Below are 15,440 nucleotides of genomic sequence, written 5' to 3'. Positions count from 1 at the left end.
GAAATGACCTTTTGTCCTTAACTGAGTTGTCCGCTGTAGTGAGAAGCAGGGCACTATTAATTTCTTAATGGGTGATCCTATCTCATTAAATGAAGAATAAATCATCCTTCCCTGCCATCATTTATGTTGTATTTCCTCTCACGGTCTGGGTGCCCCCTGCCTGGGTGAAGGGCAGAAGAGCAGGGACTTCAATCACCTGTAGACTGGCCACCACCCTTACATAAAACTTGGAAAGATACAGAGTCTAATTGTAGAAAAGGGTTTGCTGTGAGACTCCAGGAACTGAAGGTGTTGGCATTTTCTAACCACAGAAATCACTGGATTTGTTGTGCTGGGGCGTGACATGAGGGAAATCGAAGTTTTCTTTCTTCCTTTCGCCCTCTCTTGCCCCTTCCCTCCCTCCCTCCCTTCCTCAAGTTTGATATTCTTGCCTGGTTGTTTTGTGGCTTTTCATGATACCGTTTTTTGTGTGTTTGTTTATACGAAAATTTGATTTAACGGCTGCAAGTGAATTTGGTCTAAGAAGGCCCAGGAGAGCGTCTTGACGCATTTGGTTGGGAAGGGGTTGTGTTCATGATGTGCTCTGTTAAGAGTCCTGTCTTTTCATGGGTCAACATCCAGGGAAGGAGGTCGGGAAGGGAGACTGCTCTTTATAGGGAAGACGAAAAGGAATTGTCTTAGGGGTTCTTGGAGATACTTATTTCTGAGTCTTGTTTTGTTGCACGTCACCTGTGTGATCCTCAGGCACGTTCTATAACTCAGTCTCGTTTAGAGGGAAGGTGTTTTTTTTGAGGGGGAGGTGTTGGAAGGGCTTCCTTAGTTTTCAGGGCAAAACTATAAACCACCGCCTCCACCCTCTTGGCAAGAGTCATTTATTCCAACATCTTTTTCTTCGCATAGATTGGAGAATGACAGCAAAAAGGAACAGGTCTGAAGCTACTAGAGAATAGAATTAATCTTTTTTTTAGTCCATGTAGAGTTAACGATACAATTAGTTTAAGCAAATGAAAGAAGCCTTCCTCCCTCTGTCTCTATGAAGAGAAAAATAACCAAAAGAAGGTGAGATTGAGTGAGAAAAACTTTCAAAGCAGAAATAGAGGTAATTCATTCTTGTCCTCCATGCCACGCCTGTGTGTTGGTGGCAACAGGTCGTTGGGAGTCCTGGGACCAGAAGGCAAGAATACAATTGTGAGAGGCAGGAATCTGTGTAGGCCCTGGGGAGGGAGATCAAGGGAAGTCATGGCCCTGGGTGAGAAGCACCGGTGGGGTTGGGGCCAAGAGAAGCCAGAGCCCCTGGCAGGACCAGGGATCACGACGTCCTGAGCCTGAAGGAGGCTGGCTGGATGATCAGATAAACGCTGGGGGCTCAGAATGATAGAGCTGATGGTGCCAATGACCCAGAGATACACTGGGAACTGCCAGAGTCTCTGCCCAGCGTCTTCCTGTGGAAACTCCGGGAAAGGCTAGTCGGAGGTTGCCGGTGAAGGGCATTGGGAACACCTGGTTTAAGTAGAAACTGCCCTGGTAAGGGGAAAACAGGTTCTGGCCTGGGAGAGCCTGATGGCTTCCAATCCCTGTGCCCCAGACTCTTAAGACATTATGTGTCTCACAAGAATAGCGACAGTGTTTAAGCCACACAGCTGCTGCCACTAGTTTCGAGTCAGCTGCAGGCATGACGAATCCCCATTGCTCGTGCTTTGTAATTACAAAGTACTCTCCCTTCGACTCCAGCCCTGTCCCGATGCACCTCTGTTTCGGAAGCCGTCTTCCTTCTTTCTGCTCCATTCTGGGCTTCTCCAGGGGGCACAGCTGTAGTGCGAATTCTGGCACAGCTTTCCAGACCTGCTCAAAACCTGGCCCCACCTTCCCTCAGACTTCATCTGTGGCCGCTTCTCCTCCTCCTCCTCCTCCACCCCCACTCCAGCGCCTCCCATCTGCTGACAGTCTCCTCTTGTTCTGACCTCCTCGTAGTGCTCCCTCAGAATGGCCCTTGCCTTCTCCTGCCTCAGGGCCACACATCACATTGTTTTGTAGGCACGAAGCATCGTCCTGTCCCTGTGATTTCTGTCTAAGTCTTATTCATACTTCAAAGCCCAGCCCGCATATTCCCTTTCCTGGGAAGCCTGTTGGAGCTTTCCGCAGCCAGAACGAGCTGCTCCTTCCAGCGTCCTCCCACTGTGCTGGGTTTATGTCGCTTAACGTAGGCTGACCTGATGAGAAGCTTCGTGTGTTCCCCACTGGATGGTGAGTTCTTACATGTTACCGTGTATCAGTTGGTGCCAGGCACTTTCTACTTGCTTGATTAACATCAGCTCATTGAATTCTCATAGCAACCCTGGAAGAGTCTATTATTAGCCACATTTTATTGAAGAAGACATCGTGATGTAGAGAGCTTAAGTGCTTTGCCGAGGGTCACAGGGCTGGTAAGTGGCACACCCGAGCTCTGAACCCAGTTAGTCTGGTCCCCGCCCATACTGCTAACCACGAGGCTTTCCTGTTTATGTCATTTATATTTGAATCAAGATCCTCCAGTGCTTGGCATAGTGGTTGGCACATGGGGATGGATAATTGTTCGTTGACCAACAGCGGATCACCATTGCTAGGAATGAGAGCAGGAGAGGGAGGGAGGGAGGGAAGTGGCCGTGGCTGTGACTACATAAGGGAGAAACAATGATGGGACTGAGCTGAATCTTGACTGTAGGGTTGATCACAAGCATCTACACATGACATAAAGTTGCATAGAACTAAATGGAGTTAACCCTTGAACAACAGGGGTTTGAACTGCACGAGTCCACTATTACGTGGATGTTTTACAGTAATAAATACTATAGCACTACACGATCCATAGTTGGTCGAATCCGCAGATACGGGACCTCAGATAGGGAAGGATCACAGGTGCAGAGGACAGCTGTAAGTTATGCATGGATTTTTGACTGTGCAGAGGGTTGGCACCCCTAACCTCCACATTCTTCAAGGGTCAACTGTATATACACATGTAAACGCACAAATGAGTGTGTGTATAACTGGTGAAATCTGAGTAAGGTGTGTGGATTGTACCAATGTCAATTTCCTGGTGTGATATTATACAGGAATTATGCAAGATGTTACTATTGGGGGAAGGGTATATGGGATCTCTGTATTATTTCTTAACACTTCATATGAACCTACAATTATCTCAACATAAAAAGTAAATATATGTGCATGTGTATATATTAATCCCAGTGTTCTGACCACATGTTCAATTCTCTTGGACTCAGTAAATTTAATTCACAGAAATGGTATTTTGTGTAGAGCAGGACCCCTAACTTTTTGTTGACCGTATTTTTAAAACTTCTAGATGTAAATTATATCTGTTTCTTTAAAAGGGGCTTAGAGAGGCAAGTAGAGAAATTTATATCTAATTTGTTTCAAAAGTAAAATAACTACATCTCTGTTATAATAGGAATGCAAACTTATCAGGAAAATGTTGGTAAATACAGAATGATTAGAAACAAACAAAAAATTTTCCATCGAACGTTGTCAGGTATTGAGTTTGGTGCACATCCTTACAGTGTTTTTGCTGTTACTGTGTTTGTACATGTTCTACATGATTGTGATGATTCTCCGTATATAATTTTGAGCATTTCTCCCCCCGCCCACAGTGTACTGTGAAAAGCACAGTCCATTATTATTGCAATCTTCAGAATTTATTGTGTGGCCACAGTGTAATTTATTCTCCACCTGTTGGCAAAAACTTTCAATTTGAAGCCTTACATTTTCTTAATTTAAAAGGAAATTTGAAATAAAGCTTCTAATTCTTTTTTTTACTTTTAACAGACTTTAAAAAAAAATCTCTTCCAGTTGGTAATTGATCTGGCCTATGTTGTTTGTGGTGTTTTTCTTTTTTTCAGTCCCAAACCCATGAGGAACCACAAAGTTGTTCATTGCCCAGAGACAGGCTGGCAAGTACACAGTTACAGTGTTTCCACCAGGGAGGGGCCTGGAATTCTGAGATCCTAAGCTGGACAGGCCAGCAGGGCAGCTCTGCTGAGAGTTGGAAGATTCCCTGAACAAGATTTTTTTCTCCGTCGCTATCCTGGGACTGTATCTCTGCCAGTGGCTTGACAGACTTTTCTGGTGTTTGGGTGTAGGGTCGGGGCTCCCAGGAGAAAGTTCTCTGCCAGGGGCCGTCAGCGTACAGGAAGAGAGCTCTGCCTTGTGGCCAGAGCGTGCTCCTCACTGTTCTTCTAGTGCTTTGAGGACGTGGATCCCCCTGGGCTTTTCTTGTCTCCCGTGACCCAGGTATCCTCCAGCTCCAGTAAATAGTGTGAAAGGCAGGGTCACATCATGGTCAGCAGGCCCCTCTTGTTTTGGCGGCACCAAGCTTTCAGGTCCCCTAACATTAGAGTGACAGTCTCAGGTCTTTGGAATTGAAGATGACCTGCCTCTGTCTTGAAATGTCTCCTTTTGCTTGATACTCAGTCAAGGGCATGATCACCTGTGTAGGTGAGACGCTAGCAGCAACTTCCTTTGCGTGCAGGAGGGGATGGTGAAATATTAGGTGTGCGTTTAGTGAGGCAGAGAGATGAAATGATAGAAACTAGATTGATTACCCGAGAATAATTAGACCTGCCAAACCTGTCACGCTCGCAGTTTGCTGGAAAGACAAGGGAGCAACGGAACTGGATGGGCTGCTAAACCCAGTCTTCAGCTTGCAAAAGGCGTCTGACTGTCTCTGTCTTGTAACTGGGTTGCTGCGTGTGTTGTAAGATTGATGCAAGGGAGTGTGGGCCTGGACTGGGCCACCTGGAGTTCAGTCAGGTGTCATTCAGAGCAGTCCCAAGGGGTGGGAGAAAAAAGCAGCAGAGAAGAGGAAACTCATATTGGGGATCAGAGATGTTCCAGACATTCTGAGATCCATCTTCTTTGGTCAGGAGATCTAATTTCTGAGCTGACCTCTTAGAGGTACTGCTCCAAGGTCCACATGACTTGGGCTCACGAGCAAAGGCAAACACTGATGGCTTTCAGACTCTTCTGATTCTCAAACTGAACTTCTGATTTCCACCCTGAAACTTGTAACACCTCTGGTCCTCCCTTTGAGTCAGCCACTCCGTTAGACTCATGCTTAATTCCACTCACTCCCTCACCGCTTGCGTATAAACTGCCAAAACATTCCGGCCAGTCCAGCCTCCAAAATGCATCTCAGGTCCTCTCATTTCTCTCCATCGTCACCACTCTGATCCAGGTCCCTCTCCTCTCCTGCCTGTTCCTTAGTGACAGCTTCCTCAGTTTATGTCCCTGCTTTTAGTGCTGCCCCCACAGACTTGCAAGGGAGAGCGAGACAGCCTTAGTTGTCACACATGTCGCTGTTCTGTTTATATGCTTTACTGACTTTCCGTTGTGCTTAGAGGAAAGTGGAAGTGCCCTGTTACTGCTTTACACGATGTGGCTCCAGTTTACTGCTCCTGCTTCGTCTCAGGTGCCTGCTCTTGTCCTTCAGGCATTGTAAGTTCCTCTGTCCCCGGGTCTCTACATACGCTGTTCCTGTGCCGGGAAGCTCTGGGCCGCTCTGGCCAGTTCCTACTCAGGTCCCGGTTTACGTGTTATTTCTCAGTGAGGAGTCCTTTGGCCACGCTATCTACTTAATACCTGCCTCCTAGTATTTTCTTTCTGTTTTTAGTACTACTTCTTTATGACCTATTTTTCTAGAGTTTTTTTTTTTTTTCACTTTTTTTCTTTTTTGGGGAGTAGGAGGTAATTAAGTTCCTTTATTTACTTAATTACGTAGTATTTTTTAAATGGAGGTACAAGGGATTGAACCCAGAACCCTGGGCACGCTAAGCATGTGCTCTACCACTCAGCTATGCCCTCTCCACTGATTGTATTACTACTCTTAACACAACATGTGATCATATGTTTTTGTTTACAGACTGTCTACTGTATTTTAAGCTCCATGGGTACACTGCTTTGTTTAACCAATACATACCTGTGCATACAACAGATAGTGGCTGGCTTATAAATGTTAACTCTTTGTCCAATGAATGAATGAACTAAAGACATGAGATTTTCCCGTTGGGAGGGAGAAAAAAAGATTATCAGATTCATGGCACAAATTGCAGTTTCTGGTCATTCATAACCCAACATGTAACAGGATTTGATAAGGCCATTAAGTTGGAACGCTTCCGGAAGGTGTTGGCCATTTTGAGAACTGAAGAAGCCAGAAGCCAGGGATAAAATATGGTGTTTTAGTGCTTGTTGTAAAGAACAGTGAGACATGGCCTGCCTCTTTTGTAAAGTCCATATTCACCAGAAGCCATGGCTTTTCAGAGGAGAAGCAAGAGTGAAAGCTGCAGCCTGCTGGGGCTGGTGCCCTCTTCAGAGATGGGCACAAACAACTTTATAAAGTGGGTTTCTTGTAGACAGCATATAGGTGAATCTTGTTTTCTATCAAGTACGCCAATCTCTGCCTTCTGTTTAGGGTGTTTAGGCCATTTACATATAATGTAATTTACATTTGATGCTTGATATGGGGTGGGTTTCAATCTGTCCTCTTGCTATTTTTTTGTATGCTTTCTACTCATCACATCTGTTCTTGGTTCCTCTTTTATGCCTTATTTTTGAGTAATCGGGTGTTTTTATGATTCATTTTTATCTCATTTGTAGTTATTAAAATAATATTGATTTATAATATTACTTTTTGGTGATGGCATACATGTCTAACTTACCACAATTTACCTTCAAGTGACGTCATACCATTTCACAAAAATGTAAGAACCACAGTGTGTTATTTCTGTTTTCCCTCCCATTCCTTGTACTGTTGTTTTACATTTCCCTTCTGCATATGCTGTAAGACCCACAATGCATTGTTATTATTTTTGCTTTCAACAGTCCATATCTTTAAAAAATATTTTTAAAATAAGAAAAATAGTATTTTATATTTGCTTACATATTTACCATTAATAAATGTTTATTTCTTTGGAAAGAACAGATTGCCATCTTTTGTCATTTTCCATGTTAAAGGAATTCCTTTAGCATTTCTTTTTTTTTTTTAACTTTTTTATTGATTTATAATCATTTTACAATGTTGTGTCAAATTCCAGTGTAGAGCACAATTTTTCAATTATACATGAACATATATATATTCATTGTCACATTCCTTTCTCTGTGAGCTACCATAAGATCTTTTGTATATTTCCCTGTGCTGTACAGTATAATTATGTTTATCTGTTCTATAATTTTGAAATCCCAGCCTCTCTCTTCCCACCCCCTTGGCAACCACAAGTCTGTATTCTATGTCTATGAGTCTATTTCTGTTCTGTATTTATGCTTTGTTTGTTTTGTTTTTGTTTTTGTTTTTGTTTTTGTTTTAGATTCCACATATGAGCGATCTCATATGGTATTTTTCTTTCTCTTTCTGGCTTACTTCACTTAGAATGACATTTTCCAGGAGCATCCATGGTTGCTGCCAATGGTCCTTTAGCATTTCTTGTGGTAAAAATCTAGTGATAAATATTTCAGTATTTATATGTCTGAATAGTCATCATTTTACCTTTTTTTTTAAACACCTTTATTGTGGTATGGTTCCTGTACAGTAAACTACACATATTTCAGAGGTACAATTTGATGAATTTTGATAGATGTGTACACCTGTGAAACCACCACCACAATCAAGATAGCTAACATCTCCATCACTCCCCAAGAGGTGCAATTTTTGAATTCCCAATTTATCCCTTCCCACCCCCTTTACCAACTGGTAACCATAAGTTTGTTCTCTTATATCTGAGAGTCTGTTTCTGTTTTGTAGATAAGTTCATTTGTATCCTTTTTTTCCCCCCAAGATTCCACACACAAGGAATATCATATGGCATTTTTCTTTCTCTTTCTGGCTTACTTCACTTTGAGTGACAATCTCCAGGTCCATCCATGTTGTTGCAAATGGCATTATTTTATTCTTTTTTATGGCTAAGAAATACTCCATTGTATAAATATACCACATCTTTACCCAGTCATTTGTCGATGGACATTTAGGCTGTTTCCATGTCTTGGCTGTTGTAAATAGTGCTGCTATGAACACTGGGGTGCATGTATCTTTTTGAATTATATTTCTCTCCAGGTATATGCCCAGGAGTGGGATTGCAGGATCATACAGGAAGTCTATTTTTAGTTTTTTAAGGAACCTCCATACTGTTCTCCATAGTGGCTGCACCAATTTACATTCCCACTATCAGTGAAGGAGGGTTCCCTTTTCTCCACACTCTCCAGCATTTATCGTTTGTAGACTTTTTAATGATGGCCATTCCGACTGGTGTGAGGTGATATCTCATTGTAGTTTTCATTTGCATTTCTCTAACAATTAGTGATGTTGAGCATCTTTTCATGTCCTTGTTGACCACCTGGATATCTTTTTGGAGAAATGTCAATTTAGTTCTTCAGCCCAGTTTTTGACTGGGTTACTTGCTATTAATGTGTATGAGATGTTTGTATGTTCTGGAAATTAGTCCTTTGTCAGTTGCATCATTTGCAAATATTGTCTCCCATTCTGTAGGTTGTCTTTTCATCTTGTTGATGGTATCCTTAGCTGTGCAAAGCTACAGTACGCAAAGCAGTATGGTACTGGCACAAAACCAAACACACAGATCAATGAAACAGGATAGAAAGTCCAGAAATAAACCCATGCACTTATAGTCAATCTATGACAAAGGAGGCAAGAATACACAATGGAGAAAAGACAGTCTTCTCAGCAAGCAGTGCCAGGAGAACCAGACAGCTACCTTGTCATCCAGTTGTTTGTATAATTTAGCATTTTCTTCTTCACACTTTCTTCTTTCAGCATCAGTGAAGTTTCCAGTGACTCCAATCGTGCCTGCTGGTTTATCGTTGGTAATAGTGACATCCTTGTCCACTGCAAAAGCTTCCAGGTTGGCTTTCTCTTTGTCAAACTGCTCATCAACGGGCACTGTCTCTCCATTACGCCATTGGTTGAGTTCACTTTCAAGCCACTGAATGGTGTTTTGCAGGGTCTAATTTTTTTCTTTTTCTCTTTCATACTTCTTTTTCCACTGTTCTGCAGTTAACTCAACATTGACACACACGGTGTTCTTAATTGTTTTAGCCCTCTGACCAAACAGGAGTGTGGATTTTGTTTCAGACTCATTGTACGATGACAGGGAGCAGCAAATGACGACAGTGGTTGGACAGTTCCCTCCTAGGGAGTCTTGAAGGATTCTTGTCATTTTACTGTCTCGATATGGAACATCCGTACTACCCTCAGCCAAAGCAGAGATGACATTTCCAAGAGCAGAAAGTGACTTGTTGATGTTCTTAGCTTTACCCAGCACAGCACCTTCAGCTCCAGTTTAATTAACCTTTTCACTACCAGCTAAATCAACCAGATAAAGTTTTCCACTCAGTCTTTGTTCTGTTTGCGTGTTCTCTTGTTTTACATTAATAAGAAATATACTGTGACTCCTAGAGCTATGTTCATTCATATTTGTAACTGTTACATGTCTGTTGGATTTTCCTTCATCTATGGTATCCATAACTTCATCTGGACGACATACAAAACGCTCTGTGCACCCAGAACTCGGTTTTTATCTTCATGAACTGTAAGACTGGTCTTGGAAACATCTAGTAGGTCCCTTATCTTATCCAAATAAATTTCAAAATATGAAATTCCAAATTTTCATCCATGGAGTAAATATAATTAAAAATATCTTGCACTATTCTTGGAAAAATTCCCATGCCTTCTGGATCATGAAGTTTACCCTCCATTGTGTGCGTCTTCCCAGAGGAGGTCTGTCCATACGCAGATATGGTTCCATTGTATCCCTCAAGTACATCTTTAACAATCTTTTTCGCACAGTCATTATGCACTTGCTCTTGAGATGTGTTTGACTGGAACACCCGGTCAAATGCACAAGGCTTGGACGTGATCATCACCGTGTCCTCTCCCTGAAACTTGGCGATGTACTTGTCACCGCGGGTCACCTCGGACTCGTTGAGAGGTCTGAAGCGACACATCACTTTGATGTTGCACTCGGCCGGGTCCACCACCTTCCTCACCACCGGGGCCGGAGGCTGGGAGTCACTCCCTGCCGCTCAGGCTTGGAGGACGCGGGCAGCGCCGGGCTCGCAGGGTTCGCGGGGGTGGGCGCTCCCCAGCGGGGGTGGGCGGGGCGGTGGGGACCCCGGGGGGACTTTTTTGGGTTTTGTTTTTAAGAGTTTCTTTTAATGACTGGTTTTAAGCAGATTGATTATCATGTACCTTAATGTATTTTTTTTTTTTTTTTTAGTATGTCTTGTGCTTGGGGTTCATATAGCTTCTTGGATTTGTATATTCATAGTGCCCATCAAACTGGGAGAGTTTTCATCCATTATTTCTTCAAATTTTTCTTCTGCCTCCCCTTTTTTCTCTTTCCTTCTTAGGGGACACAAATTATGCTTAGCCTTTTGAAGTTGTCTTACAGTTCACTGATGCTTTACATGCTGCTTTTTTTTTTTTTTTTTTTTAACAGGCTATTTCTTCTGTATGTAACATTTTGGAGAGTTTCTATTGCTATGTCTTAAAAGTTTTCTAATCTTTTCTTCTTTAGTGTCTACAGTTAATTCCATTCATCTAAAACACTGTCATCTAAAACATTGATTTTTTTTCCATCCCTAGAAGTTTGACTTGGGTCTCATATCCTCCATGTCTTTCCTTAACATGCACATATTTTTCTTTACCTTCTTGAATGTATGGAATATAAGTATATAACTTTGAATTTTCTTGTCTATTATTTTTGGGTCTGTTTCTCTCAATATGCTTTGTTCTAATTATGAGGCATATTTTCCTGCTTCTTTGCATGTCTAGAAATGTATTCAATGTCAGACATTGTGAATTTTACCTTGTATGTATAGATGATATGTATATAGATAGAAGTGTCTAAATCTGTATCTCCTATATATACAACAAGGGTGTGTGTGTGTGTGTGTATGAGTGTGTGTGCATATATGTGTGTGTATGTATATATGCACACACATATTAATTTATTCCTGAGCCTTGCTCTGTGTTCTGTTATTTGGAAACACTTTAATCCCTTCAAGACTCACTCTGAAATTGTGTTACATAGAACCAGAGAAGCCTTCAGTCTAAGGCTAACTTTCCCCACTACTGAGGCAGGGCCCTTCTGAGTACCTGATGCATCATGTTTTGCAAGGTTCTTCCACTCCGGCTTGTAGGAATACAGATAGTCGCCAGCACTGTGTGAGCCCCAGTGGCTGTTTTACCTTTTCTTTTCATTGGTTCATTTCCCACCTAGGCTAGTTTCCCCATGCAATGCAGTGATCAGTACTCAGCTGGGGATTTGCGGGGAATCCCCTGCAGATCTCTGGCTCTCTCTCTGGCTCACACTCTCTCTGTCTCTCTCTGTCTCTCTGTCTCTGTCTCTTCTGCAGTTTTCTCCTCTCGGTGTGAGGTGGGAAGCCCCATAAAAAAACGGCAGGACCCCCAAGCAGGGCCACTACTCTCCTGGCCCAGAGGCTCCCTGAGCTTGCTTCTGATTGGTTATTTCCTTTACTCCTGATTGGTCCACTTCCCTAACTTCTGATTGGTCCATTTGTAGTACTTTATTTGCATGGAGCTCACTCCTGATTGGGCTATTTCTACAAAGCTTGTTCCTGGTTGGTCAACTTCTGTTATACTTTATTTGCATATGATGTTGCAAAGTGTAAAATTGGCAGCCTATAACGTCCTGTGTAAACCTACAGACGGATCCAGAGCTTGGAGTGTTAACTCCTCTGGGCTCGCTGGCGTAATAAACCTGAGTTCTCCAACTCTCCGAGTGCTGCTTGGTCTCTCACCTGGATCCAGGTTGCTGTCACAACTGAGCTGTAACACTGAATTGTAACACTGAGCTGTAACACATCTTTCCGCAACAGGTGTGGCTCTCTCCTCTCCATGTAGAGCTTCCCTTCTAGCACTTTATCCAGTGAATTCCAACCACCTTAGTCCCCCTGAATTCTCAGCTCTATATCCTCAAGTCAGAAGGGCCAACCCCTGCTCAGCAACCTAGACATTTCCCCCAGATGATATGCTGGGGGAATTGTAGGCTCAGCTCATGTGTTCTCTCTTCTCAGGAATGACTCCTGCATTGGCTGTTGTCCAGCGTCTGAAAGTCATTGTTTCATATACTTTGTATCGTTTTGACTTGTTTATGATAGTAGGGTAAATCCGGTCGTGTCTGTCACTCCATATTGGCTGGAAGTGCCCACAAGCTACTTTATACATTTCAGTTAGCTCTCTGCTGCCTACAGGATAGAGTTCAGACTCCTTAGTTTAGCTTACTCAGTCCTTTGCAAGCTGACCTCATGACAACCCCGAACCCAGCATCCACCCACTCTTAGTAAATCAAAATATGTGCTACATCTTGATTGTGTTCAAACTTCTTGATTCTCAGTGCATCACACATGCTCTTCTCTCCACCTAGGAAGACTATGTATCCCGCATCTAGCCACATTCTGCTTGTTCTCTAAGACTCAGTGCCGTCATCAATTCCTCTTTAAACGTTTCCGGACCTCAGTGTTAGTTGCTACCTCTGGGTTGCCGCAGTACTCATGATATACCTCCATCAGGTACTCACGACACTTCTATGGAGATCCTTAGTTAGACTTCTCCACCTGACTGAGATCTCCTCATCTTCTTAAGGGTAATAACCTCCACATCGTATTCACATTTTCATCCCTCAGCCTAACCCAGTACCTGACTTGCAGTAGATTCTTGGCAGATGTTTGCTGAATGAGTGAACGTCCTGTCACAGTGCACAGTCTTGCTCTCGGCAGATAGTATTGGCCTGCCTATTTGAGGAACTTGGAAATTATAAATAAGAAAACCAAAATAAAACTTGGGCTAGAATAGCTGCCACCGTCTAGCAGGTGTTCCACATTCTGTTTATCAGTAAAGACGCTGAGCAGGTGCTGGCTCCCTTCTGGGATATTATCCCACCATTAAAACAGTTCATAGCCAGTAGTTTTTCCTCTCTCTTTCACAGATGGTGCGGTTCTGTGACTGATGTCTGTAAGAAATAAGTGCAGGAAAGGTTATTCCTTGGAATTTCCTTGGAATTAATGTAACCCTTTTCAAAACACAGCTTCCACTCTGAGACATAATTGGAATCAGGATACGTCTGGCCTGATTGAAGTCCAGCATCTTAAAGATGTACGGCTGAGACGTCCCCTGAATTGCCTTGGACATGTGCAATCAGGGTAACGTATACTAGAAATTCAGGATTCTTGACTGTTCTTGAAAGCTGACAATTTAGAAAAGAGCAAAACAGTTTGGAAGCCTAGCTCCACAGTCAAGATGGGGACGGGCAATCGGGTGTCACCCTATAAAACGAAGCCCACCTTAACTATAAAGAAAAAAAATCTTGAGTTCATTTATTTGCTTGCCAGGTGAGGGAGAACACACCACTGAAGAATTTCACTAAGTGATCAACTTGAGGTAGGGCTCGTGGAAGTGGGGATCAGGGGACTTTGTCTGCTAGGAGGAGGGTTTCAGGGTGGTTATGCTGGGTAATGATTGCAAACAACTTCCTCTCTGACTAAAACAGGATGACCCCATGGATCTACACATGATTGGCTAAAAGTCCATTGGTCAGAAAAGAGTCTATAATTTGATACCATATGGATCTGACATACTGGAATATTCGAAATTCTTAGCCCTTTATCAGCTTGGTTTGGAGAATGGTGTGCTGAAATTTTGTGGTTGTTTAATGATGTCATCTGGTTGGAAAAAGTTTTGGTGAAACCCAGCTGTCAATTTTGCTCTCGCTCAGGCATATGCAGCTGTTAAGGGGACAGTCTCCTTTTATAGGTGTGATAATATGGTTTATCCCACGTAGAATTCTGGGGGAACACACCCGATTTAGCTTAGAGCAGGGTACACCACGCTCTCTGCATTGCTGGAGGAAAATTAATGATGTTACACGTTTAGGACTCCTGGCAGGTAAAATTTATCACATGCTGAAGAAAAAGAACTTGGACTTTGGAGAAGGGAAGGCTTGGTTTTGCTTTGTGATTTAGCCACCTATTAGCTTGATAAATTCATTTCCATCTGAATATTTTCATGTAAAGCAGAGATAACACTATCAATCTCATCAGTTAATGGGAAGATGAAATGAGAGGATGTATAGGAACTAACTCCCACAGTGGCCTACCTGCACCTTGCCTGATAAACAGTGAATAGCCAACAGCTTTCCTGCCCTGCAAACTCCCACCCACCCCACGTATGTGAATGCCTCAACTGTCCCTCTGTCCCTCCTGGACTCCCAGTCTCCCTCTGAGCATGCCCGTGCTTGTCCCCCACCTTTTCCACGTTTATCCCCTTTTATTTCTCCCTTCTTCTCTCAGCACCCAGAATACTATTTGCAGGTCCAAAAGTTGACCTTTACTCATATTCTTCACTAGTAACTTAAATATAACTTCAGTACAGAATTCCCCTTTGTTGTATGATTCTAAATGCTCAGTGTTAGAAGTTGAGCTGCTTTGGGGAAGGCAACTAGTCCAGTGCTGCTACAGAGGAGTTTTCGATTTGAGAGCATTAGAGAGCCAGCACGTTAGATGCTCAGGACCAGCAAGTATGTCTCCCTACATCCCTTGTCCTATGTACCGGGCCCAGTGAGGCCTAAAACATGATCCTGCTTTTACAGCAAAGACCTCTGGGACAGGGCTAGAGCATCTTGAAACATTTGACAGTCAGTGAGCGAGGCTGGGTGGTCTGTCATTTTTTCTGATCACAAGAGAAAGTGGACAAGGTGTGAGGATTGTAGGAGACAGAAATAAGTGGGATTAGAAACTAGCAAATGCCCAGATTTCCTATAAAACCTTGTAGAGAACTGGGTACCTTGTTGTTCCGAAAGAAATTGAATGCCTTTGAAAATGTATGAGACTAGATTACTGGCCCTAAAACCTGAAGGGAACTATCAATTTGCCACCATTCTTTTGCCACGTCTAGTTGGAAGTTTCCCCTAATGCTATTGGAAGCACTTTTCTAGAGGAGTGACAGAAATGCATGGCAGGTGGTGACTTAGAATGACCACCGTGCTGTTTAGCATCTTTAGGCTGGTTTGAGACTCTCATGTTGATTGTGCATAAAGGCCATCCATGAATGTTGTCAACAGTGTAAATCTTGTCACGGGGGAAAAAGAAGATTGCGACGTGGGTAGGACAGGTTAGGATAGGATCAGTTATGCTGCAATTAAAAGAAGAAGAAGACCCTGAAATCCCAGTGCTTTGAAACAACCAGGCTTATTTGTCACTCAGACTACATACCCAGCACCAGTCTGTGGTTCATCCTGCTCTAAATACTCAGGACCCACGCTGGCCATCATCTCACCCCATCGTCTGGAAACCACATCCTGTTCCTCAGAACGACCAGCAGGAGAAGTGAGGGCCTTTAATTGCCTCAGCTTGGGATTGACCCCCAT

General features: G+C 43.0%; 1 pseudogene; it reads right to left on the bottom strand.

Moving 5' to 3' along the window:
• Positions 1-7,065: 7,065 nt before the first annotated feature.
• On the bottom strand, positions 7,066-13,207 carry LOC105071075 (kinesin-1 heavy chain pseudogene; annotated as a pseudogene).
• Between the last annotated feature and the right edge of the window lie 2,233 nt (positions 13,208-15,440).

The sequence above is a fragment of the Camelus bactrianus genome, chromosome 7 (assembly GCF_048773025.1).
Source record: "Camelus bactrianus isolate YW-2024 breed Bactrian camel chromosome 7, ASM4877302v1, whole genome shotgun sequence".
Lineage (NCBI taxonomy): Eukaryota > Metazoa > Chordata > Mammalia > Artiodactyla > Camelidae > Camelus > Camelus bactrianus.
This window is presented reverse-complemented; position numbering and strand designations above follow the sequence as displayed.